This window comes from Homarus americanus, unplaced genomic scaffold (assembly GCF_018991925.1).
Source record: "Homarus americanus isolate GMGI-L3 unplaced genomic scaffold, GMGI_Hamer_2.0 scaffold6317, whole genome shotgun sequence".
Lineage (NCBI taxonomy): Eukaryota > Metazoa > Arthropoda > Malacostraca > Decapoda > Nephropidae > Homarus > Homarus americanus.
Genome location: NW_024730668.1, coordinates 3263007 through 3285449, shown reverse-complemented (window position 1 = coordinate 3285449; position 22443 = coordinate 3263007). Strand labels below are relative to the sequence as shown.

The window sequence follows — 22443 nt, the reverse complement described above, 5'->3', positions numbered from 1 at the left end:
TTGTTTCTGAATTAATTCCTAACATGTACGGATTTCATCAACACGTACACCTAAAACGCACATAAACATCCCAACACGTATCTAAACCGTACATACAGTACATATCCCTCAACACCTACATAAACATCATCATTGCAACATAAACGTACACAAACATCCACAAAACGTACAAGCACATCACCAAACCACACAAACGTACATAACATCAACACCACGTAAACATACTACATCTCAACATCAAAAAACATCCAAGAAATTTAAATAATGTTAAAATCACCGAAGTATACTAGATATCTTCACCATCTACTTCTACTGGGTAAGTCTCATCTACTGAGCATTATATACATTCATCTACGACATACTAATCTTAGCTAATCTAACCTAACCTAATTTAATCTAACATAACTAACCTAACCTAATTTAACCTGATCTAATCTATACCTGACCTAATCTAGCCTAACCTTATCTAACCTAACGTAACCAAGTACATATACCCCTAATATGGCTATACTTCATCTACCGAACACATCTGATATACTGAGCACTATAAAGTTCAATAACATTACTTCGTCTACTTTATCTACCTCCACTACACCAATCTACTGAGTATTATACAAACCAACCAATCAATACTACCCATCAGCATCTACCGCCTCTTAATCACACCTCACAAGCATCATTCAACAGTACTGGAGTATAAGACCCAGCGGTACCGTTTAATCTCACACAAGGTATCATTGGTCACTTTACACAACACAGCAAAAAAAATGAAAACAACTGGTGGAGCGGTTGGTCTCCGTGGCCCTGAGGGGGAATGGCTAACCAGGTCTTCGTGGACGTGTGAACCCGTATGTAAAGTAAACGTCCATAAGTGCGTCTTGGTTTATCTTTATCTTATTGTATTTATTCATTTTTCTTTTTTACTTATTTTATTCTGAAGTTTTTTTAATTTCTTTTTTTTTTATTTTCCTTTTTCAAGTTGTCCTTTTTTTTCATCTTATTCTATAACTTCGATTTTTTTTTGGGGGGGGCATTTTATTTTCAAATTGTGACTTTTCATCTATTTTTTTACATAATACATTTTGTTTAATTGCGTCTCTTTTACAGTTTATTTTTAACGTACATATATTTTTTTTTACATCTTAATTTTAATATTGTAAACACCACTCGCATGGAATATTTTTAATGGATATTTTGTTTAAGTCATATATCCACCATTAAAAACCAGGCGTAAACAAGAACAAACACTAGATTATAAAACACTGTAAACAATCAGATTTACCGATAAGCAACGAAGAAAAAAGTCCATTTAAACAATACTACTTTTGTTTATATTTCCATAACTATAAACAGCTGTAAACTCTCACACATGGACTCTTGCTCAAGAAGACTGGTCAAACAAGATGATCGCTCCTGCAAACAACCTTCAGGTCTCGTCAGAGTGATTAAACCCTAAACCCCAGCAGACACTCTGGTTGTATGAGGTCTTATTAAACCAGACAGAAGCTTGCAAGAACTTTAGTCTGTGGTCTTATGTGGTTTAGTGAGGGAGGGTGGTGGTGAGGGTGGGTGGTTGTGGGGTGAGGGAGAGTGGTTGTGGGGTGAGGAGGGTGGTGGTGAGGGTGGGTGGTTGTGGGGTGAGGAGAGTGGTTCTGGGGTAAGGGGTGGTGGTGGTTAGGGAGGTGGTGGTCGGGTGAGGGAGGGAGTGTGGTGGTGGTAGTGCGGGAGGGTGGTAGTTTGTTGGGGGTTAAGAATGGTGGTAAAGTAGTAGTGGTGAGGGAGGGTGGTAGTGTAGTGGTGGTGAGAGAGTGTGGTGGTGGTGAGGGAGGTTGGTGGTGGTGAGGAAGTTTGGTGGTGGTGAGGGAGAGTGGCAGGGTGTGGTGGTGGTGAGAGAGTGTGGTGGTGGTGGTGGTGAGGGAGTTTGGTGGTGGTGAGGGAGTTTGGTGGTGGTGAGGAGTTTGGTGAAAGTGAGGGTGTGAGTGTGGTGGTGGTGAGGGAGTATGGTGGTGGTGGTAGGGAGTGTGGTGGTGGTGGTGGTGAGAGGTGTGGTAGTGGTGAGGGTGGTGGTGGTGGTGAGAGTGTGTGGTGGTGGTGAGGGAGTGTGGTGGTGAGAGTGTGTGGTGGTGGTGAGGGAGTTTGGTGATGGTGAGGGAGTGTGGTATTGTGGTGGTGGTGGTGATGGAGTGTGGTGGTGGTGGTGATGGGTGTGGTGGTGGTGGTAAGGGGGTGTGGTGGTGGTAAGGGAGTGTGGTGGTGGTGAGGGAGTGTGGTGGTAGTAAGGGAGCGTGGTGGTGGTAGGGGAGTGTGGTAGTGGTGAGGGTGTGGTAGTGTGGTGGTGGTGGTGAGGGAGTGTGGTAGTGGTGGTGGTGGTGGTGAGGGAGTGTGGGGAGGTGTGGGTGGTGATGAGGGTGTGGTAGTGGTGAGGCGTGATAGTGTAGTGGTGGTGAGGTGTGGTGGTGGTGATGAGGAGTGTGGTGGTGGTGGTGATGAGGGGTGTGGTAGTGGTGAGGGAGCGTGATGTGGTGGTGGTGGTGAGGGAGTGTGGTGGTGGTGAGGGTGTGGTGGTGGTGAGGGAGGTGTGGTGGTGGTGAGGGATGTGGTGGTGGTGAGGAGTGTGGTAGTGGTGAGGGAGCGTGATAGTGTAGTGGTGGTGAGGGAGTGTGGTGGTGGTGAGGGAGTGTGGTGGTGAGGGGGTGTGGTAGTGGTGAGGTGTGGTGGTGATGAGGGAGTGTGGTGGTGGTGAGGAGTGTGGTGGTGGTGAGGGAGTGTGGTGGTGATGAGGGAGTGTGGTAGTGGTGGTGGTGAGGGTATGTGGTAGTGTGGTGGTAGATGCCATCTTCATGACGATACAGCCGTAACCGCCCGGGGAGTGACAGTACCCACAATACTCAACAGCTGTGAATAAGACCGTCGACTCACCCACACAGACGCACACGGGAGACGATTCCGCACATAGACACACGCACACACAAGCATACTCACACACCACACACGGCCACTAAGACGCAAACACGCGTCCAATCGTATCCTCACTTGCTTCAACCTGCTGATGACCCACAAGTCCCCCCACCCTAGTACAGTAACGTTTGACCCGCCCCGGATCTTGTCCTGTGCGTGTTGTGCACAAGAGTGTACTTGAGTGTGCACGTATTTGTATTCTTGTGTTTATACTTATGCTTGTTCTATTTCACTTCCATGCACATTAAATGATCGGGAGGCAAGTGAATAATGAAAGAAAGGCACTTCAAGTGTAGCCGCGGAGCACAGCCAGAGAACCTTGTATGTGGACAACCTCTGCCCACACACGATCTGGCTGGCTCACTGTCCGACCCCCACCCCGGTCTCCTTCCTCCCCCTCCCATTCCCTCCCTCACCAGCCTTTACTTACACACGTATATATACAAACAGTGAAAACGTTAACAGTAAACAGCTGGTTATTGAAAAAAAAAGAAGATAAATTAGTCATTATTGTTCAAAGGTTCGACAGTTACTTATATTGGGGACAAATTACAATAACTTTTGAAGACAATATTCAGACTTTCTTGTGGTGTGTGTTTCTCAACCAGTGACCTTCACCTCTTATAAACACTCTGCTCCCTTAGTTTCTGCCCGGCCAATACCTCCTGAAGTACTTACTCTGTACAGGTAAACTGAAACCGTACATTTAACCAGGTATTTACGGTATACATCACTATAAACAGGAGGGGAGATAGGTGTTGCCGTGGTGGGGAATGAGTATGTATGTATGTATGTATGTATGTATGTATGTATGTATGTATGTGTGTGTGTGTGTGTGTGTTCCCTGACGAAGGTGGGGAAACAAAATCCATCGGCAGGGTTCGCCTTTAACCCTCCCGTGTTTCTCTGCACTTACCATTGTGCTGGAGTTGAACGTGCGCCAGCCATCTAATAAGACCCAGGTAACAGAGGTGTCAGCGCAGCAGGATGTACCAACTGCTTCGTCCAGGGATGGTGTGTCCTAGTAGAGAGTTTTCGGTCCTCCCCCACAGTACACAACTACATACAAAGGTTTCTGATATCCTGTAGCACCACGCATCACGTCTGCCAATTCATTGCAAAAGGATAATTCTTCTCTACACTCTCTCTTTGGATATCGCCCAGATTTTAATTCTCCATTTCTCTAGAGACTAGGGAGGGAGGAGTTATTTCTCGTTTAGGGCGTCGAGGTACGAGTAAACACGTGTGCACTTGTGACCACCACACTGAGCGCGACTCCCAAACACCCCGCCTTCCGAAAGAACACTGAAGGCCGGACGTGTGGGCAACCCGTCCCGAGCTTTGGTTGCCAGTTACTTGTCTTAAGGAAGCTATTTCTCTAGATTTAATTCAACATTGGATGAAGCGTCAACTGCGTCTTTGGGTATTAGGTGGCGTAAGCAAGTAACTGATGTTGACAGAGTAATCATAGCCTGGATACTGATGGCGGGATAAAAGTAAATAAACAAAACCTGACACCTGGGCAGATCAGCTGACTGGGGCCTGGGTAAAGACCCCAAGTGAAGTAGGAAGCCATGTGCCCCGCCACCACCACGCACACACACTCACACACACACACATACATACACACACGAACTTGTTCCAATATTTCGACGTACTTACATGCTCATGAAGATCACTCGAGCCGTGCCAGGTGGAGTGTGATGAAGGTTACAACTGGCTGATCCAACCCCCACAGTATCACGCACGCCGTTCCTCTGTTCACCCCTGGAGCCACGCCATAAAAAGCCATCCGTCCACTCACTGACCATGTTAGTTTTGAGCAACTCTCCACATTTCGTTTTCAGTAATTTGATCCTGAGGACAAACTAGCTGGGGGTTTTATACACCGCTCGTGGGAGAGTTTGTTAGTTAATCATCGTGTGGCAGAAGAATGGAATGACTCTCTCTCTCTATCTCCTTACTACCCCGTGCATCTCTTTCTGCCCTATATATTTCTTTCCCTCACATCCCTCTTTAATCGTTCACTCCCTCCTCCTCCTCATCCTACTCTCCCTACTCCTTTCTCCACCTCTGCTATTTAACACTCATCGCCCACCCCGTGCCCACCTCCTCACTGGCCTCCCACTGTGCTATCTATCATCTGATCACCCCTCCCCCCGCCCTCCCTGTACCCTTCCTTTCCTCCTTCCCTCCCTTACCCTACCGTAATCCCTCCTTTTACCCTCCTATCCTCCCCTCCCCACTTCCCTAAATCACCATCACCAGATTTCCTCCCTCCCTTATAATAATCTCCCTAACTACCAAACTACCCTTTTCCCTCCCCACACACACACTACCTCTCCGCAGCTTTCTTACCCATCAGACTTCTCCCTTCCCTTCCCCCCTCTTTCCATTTCTCCTCTCTCATCCCTCCCACCCCCTTACTATATCTGCCAGTCACCCTCCCTCTCCCTCTCCTCTCTCATCGTCACACACGTCTTTCTAAATTCCTCGTTTCTCCCTCTTCCTCACATCCATCCCCCTCCCGCTATCCTTCCCTCTCTTTCTTTTCCTCCACAACCCCTCCATCCCTTCCCTCCTCCACCTCTCTCCCTGGTCATTCCTCCTTTTCCCTCCACACCTCCCCTTCTTACTCCCTTCTCCTCCCCCTCCCCTTCCACGCCCTCCCTCCTCCCTTCACGCCACGACCTACGCCTGCGCACCCTTCAGGTCACGACAGAGTTGACTTACGACTGGAATTAGGAGAAGGTAATGTGTTGTGCCTAAGACCTGACACACTCCCGGGTCCCTCCAGGCTCCTCCAGGTCACCGCCCGCCACCGTTTAGGCCGCACTGTTGTCGTTCTGGCGTTTATAGATTTTCTTTATTCTCTTCCATGACGTTTATAGTTTGTTACAGTTTATTTATTTAGAAAAACACAGATACAGAGTGGATAATAATAACAATATTAACATGGCTGAGCCAGTTGAGAACCTGAGCTTCCCTGTAGGCACTCGTTCAGTTTTTAGAACGTATTTCTTATCTTACGCAGACGCTCTGTAGTGTGTGTGTGTGTGTGTGTGTGTGTGTGTGTACATAAATGCGCACACAAACGTAAACATACGTACACACGAATGTACACCCAAAACACACATGCGTCTCGTGTAATGGCAAATCCACCTCCTGTCACTCACCTGTTTATCTCATGCCCACACGCCCACAAAACCATGCCTACTAACGCCATAATCCATATTAGCCACTACACGCCCTCACCCACACGCCCAGTCCACACTCCCGTTACCCTCGGAGGCGTAGTTAATAAACACACGCCCATATCCACATATCCACACCAGTTACTGTGGGGGAAGGATGGAAGACCTTCACTAGACATCGTTTGCTCATGCACCTTTCGCCAATATCCACAGAACCAAGACCATCGCCCGTCAATCACCTGTCCACCCCACGCCCATACCCACGCCCATACGCCTGCTACTGTCGTGGGCTTCATCCTCTGCTTACTGACAGGAATCCATGGGGTAGTGATATAGAGAGGCAAGTGTGCTATGGCCTCTCTAAACCGTAAACAATTGAGAGAGAGAGAGAGAGAGAGAGAGAGAGAGAGAGAGAGAGATACACAGTTCCGGCGTTGTGTTTTAGTTGTGAAATCGAATTTAGCGTTGACCTGAGAGAGATTGAGAGATGCTATGAATGTACTTCCCTAAACACCTCTGGATCCTCTTCCCTAACGCTGAAGCTACCACAAACATCTTGATTGCCTCTGCCCTGAATTTCCCCCTATAAAAATATATAATTACGTTCTTAAACGTACCAGAAATTTACTACGAGACCACTGAATTCCCCGACATAGGCCTGAACTCCCTTGCACAGGCCTGAACCCCACCTTAATCCCTTCGGATCCTGTAGAAAAGCCCAAGACTACACCAAAATAACGCGCTTAGATCCCCAGTAAAATTCTTGAGTGCTGTAACAAATACTATGAATTTTCATAAAACATTGCCTGCGTCTTTTATAAATACCAGGAATTTCTTACGAGCCCGCTAGATTCTCTTTACACAGTTTCAAACCTCCTTTAATCCCCTTGGATCACGTACAGCTGGCCTCAAGTCTCGCCCGACATAACGCGCTTGGATCCTGCTAAACAGAGTTGGGCGATGTTCACAACGGAGATATCTTCTTCCGCCGCCAGATACCATTACCTATCAAGACGTTAATGAGGTAGAGAAATAAAAGTAACGCATCTAGAGAGTGATAAAATTATTGATTGAATTAATGTATATGTGATGATGATGGGAGAGCAGACACAAGACGAAATGGTGGTAGATAAAGAAACATTATTAAACAATCGGTCGGATATCATTAAAACGTAGTACTGTATATAGACAAATGAGAGAGAAGGGGGGAGAGAGAGAGCCCTCTGGCGAGTTGTGTGTACTAGGTGTCCTGTAGCACGTCTCCGGGAGGGGTGCTACAAGGTAAAAGTGCTGTAGGAATCCGGGAGGTAGTGTGTAGCTGCAGGTCCATGGAGGAGGTGGTGCTGCTGCCTCACTCTCACACAGTTTTATGGTCCAGCCTGTTCGTACCCGCTGATGACCTACCGTGAAAAACAAAAATAACAAAACGAGAGTGCCCAATTTACAAGGTCGATTAGAAGGCCATTTACAGAAGACAATAAGTACTAAGCTTGGTGGTATCCAGGGTGAAGGACTGAGTCCCTCCCTGTTTTCCTGGTATGGACTGTATGTACCGAGGGACTCTCTCAATGCAGGGGTAATGGTGGGTTCACCGTATGGCAACACCTTTGATTTATTTACCGTGCGAGCTATAATTTATATCAGAGTGACCTGCTCGGCCCTTAACACTTAAAAACTACAGGTCGCCTCTACATCGCTCGCCCCTGTACAGCTGGGTCTCCAGCTGCCCTCTACTCCCCTGGATGTCTCCTGAGGTACAATCATGTAACATTTGTTCAAAGGAGTCCCAAAATATACCAGGCTAGGTGCACCGCCGCGTTAGCCACCGTCGTAAGGAATCGTTAAGTGACGTCAGTGTCCACAAAACGACGATATTCCAGGACTTAATCACTAAAAAAAACTCCTGTTACACTCTGGACGGGAAGGTCCATTGGTGGCCACCGGCCCAGATGTCTCCATTTACTGCCAAGGTCCTGACCACCGCCACCACCAGAAAAGGAATTTACATTTAAGTGCTTAATAATTGTGTTTGTATTATGCATAAGACTATTTCTATTTTCTCTGTAATATAATAATGAAGTAAATACCAAAATTACGCCCAGTGTAAAGTTTTTTCAGTGTTGCGACTAGAAGAGCATTCAAGACATCGTTTACATCTCACACATTAAGATCTAGAATAATGGAAGATTGTTCTAATGCGGTAAACGCTTAGCTATGCCTGGCAGGTCAATGGGGTCTGTCTAATGCTCCTGTCCGGAGTTCTCGAATACCTGAACAGACAGACGGGGAAGGGATGGGCGGACGAACCTGTGGACAGATTAAGGTGCAGACAAGGGTCATTGTATTGCACCCAAGAATACAGAGGAATAATCACTCTCGGTCTGTGATAGCAAGTTCATGGCAATATCAATGGCATCAATGACATCATAACAACCCCAAAGTCCAATATAATCAGAACATCGTGTTACCATACTCAGTGACTTCAGAAGACATCTTGACGGGGTAACAAATGCACTGAGGAAAAGTAAATAGTTGATGTGAGATACACATATATAACAAGGGACTCAGACGGGTATGTATAACCAATGATATGAAGTATAATTATATAAAAAAAATCACGATGAAATGAAAAAGTTTTCACCTATCCCGGCAGCGGTGGTTGAGTGGATACTGCACCCCTGACCTAATAGTGAAGGGTTCGAATCTTGTAACCGGCTAGTGAGTGGCGCACCTCCAGTCGACCCAGTTGCAGAATGGGTTGACTGACATTACAGTTAGGAAAGCTAAAAGCAATAGACTGTAGCACCGGTTACACAGTCTACTGCAGGTGTACCAAGGGCTTACGTCTTCAGTGCACTGTATCCGCCATGCCTCTAACGGGTCGTCATGCCTGTAGGACCCACTCTCACTTTCAGCCGAGTGAGAGAGAGATGAAGGCAGACGAACGAGAGAGAAGAGAGAGAACAAAAGAGAGGTAGAGAGGAGAATAATACACCAGAGAAGGAAGAAGAGTACAAAGAAACTCTTCAAAGATGGAAATGACAATACACAATATTTAAGACTTACAAGTAAATTCAAAGACAACAGCCTGACACCGACATTTCGATTGGACAGACAGATAGACAAACACACAAACAGAAGGATAAAAACACGACACATAAATCGTACATAATCTCTAACGGACACACCGCAAGCATTCCAAAGGTACACACACACACACACACACACACACACACACACACACACACACACACACACACACACACACACACACACACAGATGAAACGAAGGGTCCTGGAGGCTCACTTAATAGTACTTAACAAAATATATCATGATATAAATGGAAGAGCAGGAAGGAAGGAAGGAAGGAAGGAAGGAAGGAACGAAAGAAGGAAGGAAAGGGATACTTAGGTCACAGGCTCGTCTTCAATAAACAAGAGAAGTGAGCATGGAACTAGGAGGAAGGGGAGGGAGAGAAGGAGAAGTAGGGGTAAGGGGGTAGTGAGGGATGGACTACCTCACAGTGAGGGGCAGGCGGGGAGCAGCAGAGACTCTCCACGGCTGGGTAGTTCACCAGCGATCAACCAGGATGTCGCCGCCGAGATAAGGGCTGCCTCACCATAAACATTTCCTCACGCTGGGGCGGGGCTCCCTGCTACCCAAGGCCAACCCTATACTGGGCGACACACACACACACACACACACACACACACACACACACACACACACACACACACACACACACACACTTATACATCTCGACTCACTTGACTCCATAGCACCGTCTCCCTGGCATGCTGGGTTGAGAGGTAATCAATCTTTTCATCCAGTGAATCGTGTACACTGGTTAATGGGTCAGATATGATAGATAGATACACGGCTCTACAACACACCTGAGTTGTTTTGTTTTTACGTATCTAAGTGCCTGAGGTTGAGAGATGGCTTGGCATATGATTCCTATACACCCATAGATATACTGTACTTTATATGTCGTCTGTGCACATATAAATAAACACAGAGGTTCCGATAACACCTGATTATGTCCCCCTTAATATTTACTTTCAAATTTGCTTACGTAACTAAGAGCATAGGTTAATTAGTACTTGTTATAACTGTATGTACTGACGGAACGAATCAGATTGCGTTGATAATGACATAAGTAAGTTTCATGTTCAGTGGACTTTCAGAAGATGGATCTACTATTAATTTGTATTATAAAACAATCGTAAATATCTGAGAGGATTTGGTACATAAGAGGTCGGCCTATCACTGCATCGTGCCCTCCGTATCAGGTTTAATTACCATAAACACAAAACAGCTTCTGGCGTCTGCATGTGAAATGAGCCCAAATACTAACCTAATCATTAACAGTGGCGTTCATTAAGACCGGAGAGAGACCTTAGAACTGTGGTCCCATTAAGACTGGGATTCATTAGAACTGGGCCCCAATCCTGCTGATTAGTTAGTTCATGGTAAGGTGGGGGCCTATTAGAACGGTGGCCCAACCGACCAGTCATTTACCTAGCTGCTACATTACAGTTAATTTCCTTTTCCTTATTAGTAGATGGCAATCAATACAGACACACAGTTACCACCACCCGAGGGAGGCGCTCTCGGGTGGCAGGTGAGGAGGACCACCCAACACACTATTTCCTCCACGGGGGTAAAATGGCTAGTCGTGTACGTGCTAGCCACTCCCTAGGTAGCCCCTCGCTCTCCTTCCTCACTGCTGTGTGGCCCTGCTGCTGCTGCGACAACACTATTGTATGTCTGTCTGCCTGTCGGTCGGTCTCTAAAAAGCTAACTCTTAAATGCCTGAGTATGAAAAGCAATTAGAAGCCAAGTTGTTCACCGAAACGATAATAACGCGAAAATTAATAAAATTAGCAGATTTGTAATCCTCCTTAACCAGTTTGTGTGTGTGTGTGTGTGTGTGTGTGTGTGTGTGTGTAACGCCACCTTTACTGCCAGCACCACCTACCCGACCTAGCGCCTAATCTCTGCTCACTCTAGCTGCCCGCCCATCATAGCCACCCACCTGGTTTTCCCACAACCCACCCACATTACACACCCAATGTGATCTCTTACACCGTTTACCTACACCCACACTACCCACCCACTCTGACCGTTCACCTCAACTGCCCAAGTTGCTGACCACCCACCCAGATGACCCAAACCTGACCGTCCACCCTGACTGACTGACTGCCCGCCCAGGCCACCCAAGGAGGTGTGGGCGGTGATAACTCTGAGGGTGTGGGTGTGTCACCAGCTCCCACACCTTAGGTAGCCTCCACCTCCAACTTGCCGCCTTCCCTTACACACACACACACACACACACACACACACACACACACACACTCCCCCGTCTCTCTCTCTTTGTCTATCTATTTCCCCATCTATCTATCCATTACTGTCTATCTATTTATCTTTCTATATCTCTCTTTATCTATAGCCTATATCTCTATATCTCTGTAACACTCACTCGTCTCTCCTGTGTTCCATTATTCTTTACACTTCCATAAACGGGTCGTTATGTTGCCACAGCTCTTGACGTGAGACTGTATGTATGTCACTCTCCCACAACGATAACCTGAAGATGACCTATGAATTGAGTGACAACATGAACCAGTAATAATAATGAATCATAACTAAGTCTCGCTAATACAGAACAGGAACTCAGGAGTGGCCCACTTTTGTACACGTCTGTCACTCATTGAAGTAACTATTGTATAGAGATATAAGACGCATTGTTTGTTTACAACTGAATACCTTTTGTGAAAATCAATAATAATAAAGTATATAATTATGACTATCTTGACACTATAAAGGGAGATTCTGATCACGTATAATGGATTCAGAGTTTGGGGTTCAGTTGGCGTTTATATAGCGTCGGTTCCGGAGGCTTCTAACCCTGTGGGCAAACTCGGCGTGTGGGTCGTGAAGTGTCTGGGGCGATAACCTGATCAACCGGGGGTGTTGGCCCTAACTTATACAGGTTTTGAGAAAGTTATTCCTCGGGGATCACGTGAAGATTAGGCACCCCAAGTTTATTTCACCTTAACAGTAATCACCTTGAGGCTAACATATGTATTAATATAACAGAACGTAATCAAACCAAATATAATGATAACATAACGTCACATAGACCTAATATAACCTAACGTAACCTAATATAACAGAGTCTAACATAACACCATCCCCAAGGGGTGCTGAATCCTAAGGTGAAATAAGCTGCAATACCTATTCTTAACATAATCTCTGTTTGGTTATAATCGTCTCTAACTGACTCCCTACACAAACACTTAATTTCGTTTCACTTCATATGAGTATTTTCACTATATTCCTTTAAAACAATTTGCTTATCAGATTTAATACGTGATTTTACATGTACATAATATTTATCTCCTTTCAAACTAATTTATATATTTACTGTTAATCAATCTTCACACTTACCGAGTTACATTGGTGAGGAAAGTCTTACCACTGAAACTTCTGTCCCGAAACTGACCTGAAACACACAAGGATAATATATGTTAGTTTCTTCGATTTCATATCATTGAAGTTTCAGAAAATGTCATGAATATCAAAGAACATAAATATCTCTTTCTCCTTTTCCTTCTTTCTCTTTTTGTTCTTTTTTTTTTTGCTCTTGTTGTTGTTATTTTTCTTGTTCTTATTTCTCTCTATCAAGCAACATGAAGCGACAAATGTTACCACACAAAACATTAAAGAAGTTACCAGGAATTACCGAGACACTGGCCTGTAACGGGAGAGTACCAGGAGCTACCAAGACACTAACCTGTAACTCGAGAGTCCCAGGAGTTACCAAGACACTGCCATGTAACTCGAGAGAGTACCAACCATCTTCTGGAGACAGTACAGATACCATCGAAGAGCGTCAGGTATCAACTGGGAACACTACACACTATACCAGACAATACCATCCAGTACCACTTACAATACGAGAATACAACAACTTGTACCCAACACTACCCGGGGGTACAAGACAACATCAGATACCAACCACTAGCTAGTACCTGACAGCACCTGAGGGTACCAGACACTAACCATAGGTAGTACCCAACACCATGCCTCGAGGAGTACCAGAGAGAACTAGACACACCTTCAGATACCAAAACAAAACAGAAGGATGGCAAAGAGGACTAGAGGAGAGAGTACCAAAGAGGACAGAATAAAGAGTACCAGAGAGGACAGATTAAAGAGCACCAGAGAGGACAGATTAAAGAGTACCAGAGAGGACAGATTAAAGAGTACCAGAGAGGACAGATTAAAGAGTACCAGAAAGTACAAGATCTGAGAGTACTTGAGATGAGGATGATCTAAACAGCCTCCAGCTCCTCCTCCTGGGTGGGCACTACGGCATGCCTCCCAAAGACTTGCCCATACCTCTTCATTATCAAGGTCCTGGCTCTGGCCCGGCCCCGCAGTAGGTAGCAAGGGGGAGGTCCGACGGCGTCTATCCGTGTTGGGTGGGCGAGTTGCCTCCTCTCATTACCTATGCAGAAGGAGTACATGGCAGTACCCAGTCACTGATACCGCGCACCTCTCTATCTATTCTAATTGTCCACACAAGTGAGCCTCTCGTCTCCTTTGCCAACTAACCCGTGTATCTTCGCACCTCTGATGTGTCGTACGTGTTGGTGGAGTCGAGGAGGATTTGGTTATCAGTGTCGTTTGAGGTACCTTTACTCTTTTGTCTCTCGTTAGAAATTGGTAAATACTACCGCTAATTGAACAACAACCATATAAAATATAGATTAAGCAGTATTTTATCTGCATAATACAAATAATGAATCGACAAAGAAACAATTGCAAAAGATTTTAAATTGGCTTAAGGAAAAAAGTTATTATTAAAGGTTATTCAGTATTAAACATCCTATAAACAATTAGTGTAAGCATAAAACAGTGTCCCCCGCCCGCAAATGTAACTCAATACACCTTGTCGGCAACACTCACCTCACCACAAGAATCCACCAAACCGGTGAAGCCTCAAGTGGTGTCCTCTAGAGGCATCAAGAACATGAGGTATGCACAACCAGTGAGCTTTTGAGAGATAACTCGCGTCTCTCGGCGATATTAAGTGCATGTGCTACGTAAATCCGTCCGAGACTTCAAGACCACGTGCTATGTAAGTGTCGTGTACCTTTAGTGAGCTTCAAAGACTATATAAATTCCACAGAAGCACCGGGAGAACACATTATGCACAACGACCCATTAGTGACATAGTTTTCTGTATATATGCGCCCGGGAGAAGAGCGGAGCTACTTTGGGATGGATGATGGTTCAAATTCCTTCAATTAGTGGTTCAATGGTCCGTGGAAAAGTGACTCGACAAACATAGTTGTTCCAGAACATCCAATTAAGTGGTTTTATGATTTCCAGGCAAGTGATTACAGTAACCCTCTTCCCTTAACATGGTTCCAGGTTTAATTGGATTGTGATTTTGGAACTTTTGGATTTATGGTTTCGAATTCTCTCCTTCGAGGCTTCATTCTTGGGAGCCTTGACGTGGGGAACTTGGAACCACTACCACGGGGCAAAAATACCAGATTCCTCCTGAAGGTGATCCGAAGAGCCTCTGGATGGCGATGTACCCGGAACTAAGTCAAGATTATATTATATACCCCCTTATCCCACTATATTGTCTATTATGTCCTTAAAATCGGGTGTAGTAACAGAATCCTGGAGAATAGCAAATGTGTTAACGATTTTCAAAAAGGGAGACAGGTCACTATCCTTTAACTACAGTCCAATCATTTTAACACCAGTAGTTGAAAAATTACTAAAAGCAATAGTTACAAATTCAGTTCGAAATCACGTAAAGAAATATAAGTTGATTAATGTGTGTGTGTGTGTGTGTGTGTGTGTTAGTCCAATATGTACCTTGATGCACATGTCTGAGCAACTTTATGTAAACAATAATATCATACCAAATCACTAAAGAGAAGGTCAAGGGATCAAGTGTCTGCAATAAACAATATAAACAAAATGTATCTCGAGAGTGGGAGGAGACTGTCTGTGTCATTCATGGATCTGAGAAAAACATAAGATAAATGTGGACAGCAGAAAGGTGATGTCAGAAGCATGGGGAGAAATATACAAATATAAATAGGAAATTGTTGAAGGCTGTCCAAAGTTTTTATATGGAGAGTGAAGTATATATTAGCATGTATCGGGAAGAGGAAAACTGGTTTCCAGTGAAAGTAGGACTACATCAAGGATATGCTAAGTCATCATAATTGTTCAACATTTACTTGGATGATGTAGTAAGAGAGGTGGAAACAAAAGAGAGAGAGAGAGAGAGTGTGTAAGTTTTAATGAGTGAATATAGATGTTGAGTCGGCTGATGTTTGAAGATGATGCTGCTCTGGAGGGAGAATCAGAAGGAAAAAAAATCAAATGTTAATCAATGAGGCTGGAAGGCGGAGCCAATGGAGAAAAGTAATAGTGAAATATGAACAAAAGTAAAGTAGTGAAAAACCGAGAAAGGAAGTTAAGAAGACATGTGTATATGGAAGAACGGGATAATATGGAGGCCATAGGGGGTGTTCTTGATGTATAAACGTGACTGTGTAAGGAACTGATGAACTGAATCAAAGTAACAGATGGAGAAAGAAGACGCAGCTAGATGAAATAATGGGATTGAGGCAAATAACTGACAGGATACAAAGAATGAGAAACACGAGTACAAAAAGGCGTTGAGGAAGTTATAGTAATGTTGGACAGAAAACAAACCTGGATATAAAAAAGAAGGAATAGGAATATAAAGAAAATTAAAAAAAGAGGAAAATTATGGTAACACAAGAGTCTATGATTCAGTGGTTGATCGTATAAGAGAGACGGGAAGATCAGGAAGGAGAGATGTATGGGGTAGAGAAACACGACTATGGGTGGTTTATGAAGCCGCTGGTACGACTGATGAGTGAGGGAAGGTTATGAGGAGCGACGTAAATACATCAAGTATGATTCAGGAAACACTACTATAGATTACAACATTTAATAGATAACAATTATAGAAAGGGAGTATTTATCTTCTCTTTGATTCCAGTCATTTTTTTGAAAGTGGTAATGACTAACATAAGAGTATATACTGAAGAAGAACATCAGACTGAAGGAAGCTGCAGTAGGTCTATTAACCCATACTAGACAGCCCTGTTTACACCCAACCCTTATCACTCGTTTATCTGTCCAACTTTTATTTGAAGCTTCCCAACGAGTTCGAGTTAATGATGCTGTTTAGTAACTTGTTTCACTCATTCACAACTTTATTTTTGATCCAAGGTTTACCTAATTCATTCCGAAATTTAAATTTCTCTAATTTAAAACCAGTACTACGTCTTCGCTCCTGGTTTATATACCTTAGTTGTATCACCTTTATCAGCATATATATATATATATATATATATATATATATATATATATATATATATATATATATATATATATATATATATATATATATATATATATATATATATATATATATATATAAGGTCATGTATATAGAAAAATTACCTATGATTTTTATACCTGGATCACGCGCATTTACATATATATATATATATATATATATATATATATATATATATATATATATATATATATATATATATATATATATATATTGATGCTGGAATATCCGTTTAGTCCGTATATGGCTTATCTCTTGCAACATGACCTTGCTTGGTGTCACAACATTATCAACATGACGGATAGTTCCCCGCAACCCAACACTCCTGCCACGACACACTCTTACTACACCACAAACAACCGCACCGGGGAATGTCAACATCATATTACAGAAACAGAAAATAAAAATCATAGGTAATTTTTCTATATACATGGTGATTATCGTTCACAGATAAATTCTTAAAAGAGGTAAATACGGGTCTTTGGTGCGTTTATCATCCTCACTGACACAGTCACAGGTGGTCATGTGAGGTCGACTAGGACGAGTTATGGCTGGTGCCTGACCTTGTTAAAACTGTGTGTGTGTGTGTGTGTGTGTGTGTGTGTGTGTGAACGACAGGAAGATAACAGGGGCCATAACAGTATTAAGACAAGTGGTCGTGTGGTTGATGTCATAGCACCGGCCTCCTCCCTCACCCTCCTTGTATCTCACCCTGCCAACACCTCGTCCTCCAGCCGCCCTCTGTGTTGTGCAGATACTTTGACTACCCGAGTTATAACTTCAACACAACAAATTCTTTCCGTAACATGGAACAGTCTCTCTCATATATTAAAGTAATATGCAATAAGAATATACAAGTTTATTTTATTCTGCTTCGAGCGAATTTATTTTCAGTATTTTTTATTTCTGGTGGTATATTTCCAGTAGGTATCCACTATTCTATCATCAAATACTGTGCCAGGTTGAGCAGGGTGTAGGAAGGTGTCTAGTCTTGGTTTCACACACATCTGCCGACAGGAGGAACATACTCAGTCATATATTTCTGATGCCTGGACTAAAAAATAATCCTAATGATGACTAATGATGATATCCACGCGAAGTATTCTATGACCCTTGTCTTGCAGGACAAAAACAGATATCTTAAATCTTCCACTGAAGGACAAACACTCTTGCCGCCTCCAACACCACGACTCGACCACCTAACATTGTATTACAGTAATGCCGGATTGTCAACACGACACTTAACGCCGCAGAGGTGACCACACCCAACACAGCCTCCGTGTTCCAGTAGTTCTGTGTCATGTTCTCTGTGTTAAACACTACGTGTACAACACCAAACTCGTGGTAACGTTGATACATTTCTCCTTGAAAGAGTGTTCAAGTCTGTGGGCATGCACGCACGCACAAACTGACCATCAGCATCAGGAAGACTTACACCTTATCCGCCCAGAGAGAACAACGGCTCTGATCTACACGCCAAGAGCCTGACACACCACATTATCCACTACCTTCTCCAGTGTCCCAAACTGCAGACTTTCCAAGGTCCTATTAACATGAGAAGCCCCCCCCCCCCCGTCAACCTGGCTGGGGATCCTAATTTTCCAGACGATTTAACTGACCACTTGATAGTCAGTATTAAATTTGCCATTATTTCTTGTCGTGATTTACTCTGGCTGTACCGTCGACCCATTCAGAAGTTTTACCTTATATAAATGTGTTTCCTTCACCATCTACATAGTCACCTCCGCCTAGTATCTTTGTAAGTATAGTTGTGACGTCACTTTTAATAGAATAAAGATGTTAAATGAAATAACTAAAGGGAGAAGCACTAGGGTGTGAGCGGCTGCCAGTATGGTCGCCGCACACCTACAAGATAAGCCATCTAACACCACCACACTGACCACAGCCGCACTTAGGCCTCCTGCTTACCCCCCTCAGACCTCTGGAAATAACTCGGCGACGCGGTTGTGGTTGTGTTTGGAAAGTGGAAATAGCTGAGGCCGACTATTACTACAATAAATTGACGCCTTTAGTTGGTTAGTGAGCGCGGGTGCTTTTTGGAGTGAAGCATCAGGTGCCCGGGAGACTTGGAGGCCCAACGGCGAGTCTCTCAACACTCTAAAAAAAATATTGTTGGAATGCCAGGTAGGATCTTCTTGTGGACGAGCACAGGGTGGTGGTCAGGGTGGATTCGTTTCGCAGGTGAAGTGTGGGAGCGGCAGACGAGTGTTGTGCCTTAGATTTTCCATTGTCAAAAAAATAGTTGATGTTTTGCGATGTAATTTGGAAGAAGAGGGTCGTTTATATACAGATACAAACAAATAGATAGGTATATGAATTCAGAGATAAAGAGATAAACATATTTAGAAAGAATAGTATATGGATTTACATATATAAACTGATATAGATAAACAGAAACAGAAAATCGTTGATAACTTATAACCCTTCAGCAAACATTACCACCACCACTAAGATACAAGGCACAGACCCACAGCTGTACCACAACTTCCTTGACCAAGACACAGTAGAGAAAAACAGAGTAAAACCTTGTAGGGGGGAAAAAGAGATGGCGCAGCTCACATTAGCACCTGACTAATGAAAACACCCACCTGTACAGTACCCCATCCCATCCCACCTATTCTATGCCATTCCTCCTTTCCCCCCGAACATCCTTTACAACCACCACCCAATGTCACCTCCCCCTCCTCCCACCCTCGGCCACCCATCACACCCATTCAGAACCGCTCCTTCTCCCCCCCTTATCCCAGCCCACCCATCACACCTATCTTACACCGCCTCTCATCCTCCCCCTGCTCATCCTAGCCCACCCATCTCACACTCATTCTGTGTCGCCATCCTCTCCCTTCCCTCCCCCCACTCGCCCACCCACTCACCAAAACCCTTCTCTTCCCACCATCATCAGTAAGGCGTCAACCCAGATATATTTGTCATGACAGCCACAATCATGACCACGCAGAGGACTTAAATCCGTCAACTAATCCTTGAGAATAAAAAAAAAATTATTCCTTCCAAGGCCGTTGTATCATGTCATTATCTCTAGTGTGAGGGGAAATTCCACTTATTTCTCTATGATTGATTATTTTTTTATCGTTCTCGTGAGTGGGTGGATGGTAAGGTGGGTGTGAGGTGGGTGGCGAGATAGCGAAGTGGGCGGTGGGTAGTGATGTGGTGAGATGGGTGGTTAGGTGGGCGGCGTGTGGTGAGGTGGGCGGCGGAGGGCCTCCCAGGGAGATAGTGATGCAGGGTTATCAGGCAGTATCAGGGGAGGAGGTGCCAACACGTGTCCTCCTCCGCTCACAACAGTTTCACGTCTTACCCTCAACAGTTTTACTGACTTGAGAGAGAGAGAGAGAGAGAGAGAGAGAGAGAGAGAGAGAGAGAGATATTCTTCAATATTGATACTAATGATTCAGAATAATATAATGAAAAAAAAAACATTTGCCTTTTAATAAAAATATAAGCAATGCCAAATGAGATAACCTGAAGATTCGCCCTAGCTTATTTCACCTGAAAATTTACCATCGTTACCTAACCTAATCCTCCAGGTAGCGTTAAGGTGATTAATCTTCAGGTGGAATAAGATGATCCGCTAAATGCTCCCACTACCCACCAGCGTGTTGGTGACGGGGGCCAGATAGGGAGGGAGCCACAGGTGTCTCCGTGCCGGGAGCCTCGGCTTATTGTGACCGTAATAAATACCGGCGTCCACCTTGTGTCCACTTCCCAGCCATGGATCACACACACCATAAGCCCACATGCCTAAGATAAACAAGAGGAAATGCCCCTCGAGCCCTAGGTGTTTGGCGAGGGCATGGTGACCACATAGCTCCCATACCCGCCCTAAAACACACACTGGATGTTACCATAGGTGGCTTTGAAGAGTAATGTGTAATATTGCGAATGTTGCTTAAGTTATGCTACTGAAATGTCTTACTTATTTACTCTTATTCGTCTTGTCAAGGCCAAGTTGCATCAAGGCCACCCGCACTAAAGAGATCCAGGCGTAACTGTTACCGTGAATGAGCGTCGCTTTTAACAGTGGTCAGAGTTATCTGGGTGAGAGGCGCTGGCCTGACAGCTGTCGCCGCTGATAAAGGTAGAGATGGTCGGAAATTCTTAAGATTGTCTCCTTCCCTTTTACTTATATGGGTGGCTCTTTAGGGCGGCAATGGAATCCACCGTGCATTACTTCCCCTTCTATTGTTTCTGACTTTTTTATCGTCTATGATAAAGTCAATTAGGGAAACATTCCAAAAATGTATTTTTTCCACTGACTTCCATTTCTTTTTGTGTACTGGAATCTCTTCGACTCAGTAATTATACATTAACTCTAGAATGTTACAAAACAAAACAACGACAAACCTTGAGAAAGTCTCAACCGCTTATGTGACCTTGGCAATAATTCTGGGTTTGAGTAACTACTGCCAGGAGGACCCCCACCCAGCCCCGTCCATCCCCTCCCCTTCCTCCATCGCCTACACTACTCCCCACCTCGTCTCCCTCTAACCCTCCCTACACTGCCCCCAACCATCCCCACCTTGCCTCCTCCTACCCCCACTAATAGCTCAGCGTCGCGGCACAAGCGTCTCCAAGTGAGCAAATTGAAGGGGGCGGACTGAGATTCCTCTCCGGCCCACCTCGAGCATAACAATCAGTGTCTTTGTAGGTACTCGCCGCCGCCGCTCTTCAAGTGCTCTTAGGTCTATAATTTCCCTGCAAGAGGCGGCGATGTTTTCAAGAGTAGCGCCGTGTAATTATACTGTGGACAACAACTTGCAGCATTAACTCCATAACCCCGGTAGCTTGTCACCGTTCTACTTCCTCAACCCTTTAGAAGATAACTTGCCCCAAAAGAGAGAACAAACGAGGCAGACAAAAGGAGGGATCGTGACAGCCACACTGACATACTAAGATGGTTCAAGGAGGCGTCTCACAGGGCGGATGGTTAGAGACAACGCGTATTGGCGCCTCAGGGAGTGGCCTTTTTACCGTCACTGCTAAACAAGGGTTGCATTGCCGTGGAAATGGCTGAACAAGGATCCGTTTACTAACATTTGATAGTTCTGTAAAACCTTCCAGGGCGGTGTTTCTCTTGCCCCGGGTCATGTTCCTCTTGCTGCTGCTGCTGCTGCCTACCTCGTGTGGCTGTGTTAGGAAACAATGAATGAAAACAAAGTGATATAAGTGAGTGATGATAAAAGATACACAATATCAGTAAATAGATTTAAAAACCCGACGACACGGTCTAATACCTATACCAAAGTACACACACACACACACACACACACACACACACACACACACACTCTCTCTCTTTTAATGTGAAGCAAAACAATAAGCAGCATGAAGAGGTACCCGAATGAGTAATAAAGTTATAAAGTTATGTGACTCGTAAAATGTACCTGAACATTGTACTGTAGTCATTATTAAGCAAGAGTCAGTAGATAAGTACATTAGTGATGGCCATAGCACGTACTGTAAGAGGCTCCAAGGTGCCCTCATCAAGGACACGTACGGAAGGGGGGTAATATAATATGCAGAATGTGATCACTTTGTTATTCCCCGCCGAGCGCCCCAGTAGGAGGACAAGGGAATGCATGGTTTCCGTCCGTACGTCAGGGAATTGTAAACACACTCCCATGAACAAGTAACGATGGCTGTGTAGTTATATTACAGCAACACCTTGGATGATATCAGGAGTCAGCACTGTCAGTCACCATCAATATTACGACCATTAGAGTTCGCTAACCTCACTTAACCTAACCTAACTTGGAGTAAAGTGACTAAACTTAACCTAACCTATACTTTGAAATGTTTCTCCTTGACTCACTGCCGCG

The 22443-nt window shown here is 44.5% G+C and overlaps 1 protein-coding gene across 3 annotated transcripts in view; it reads right to left on the bottom strand.

Moving 5' to 3' along the window:
- The window catches only part of LOC121867179 (putative uncharacterized protein DDB_G0271606), a 183416-nt gene extending 179169 nt beyond the window's left edge, over positions 1–4247 (bottom strand). For all 3 annotated transcript variants that reach the window (XM_042366968.1, XM_042366970.1, XM_042366969.1), the window contains exon 1: positions 3875–4247. The gene's annotated coding sequence lies outside the window, so the exon portion shown is untranslated. The remainder of the gene's footprint in view (positions 1–3874) is intronic.
- Positions 4248–22443: the final 18196 nt, after the last annotated feature.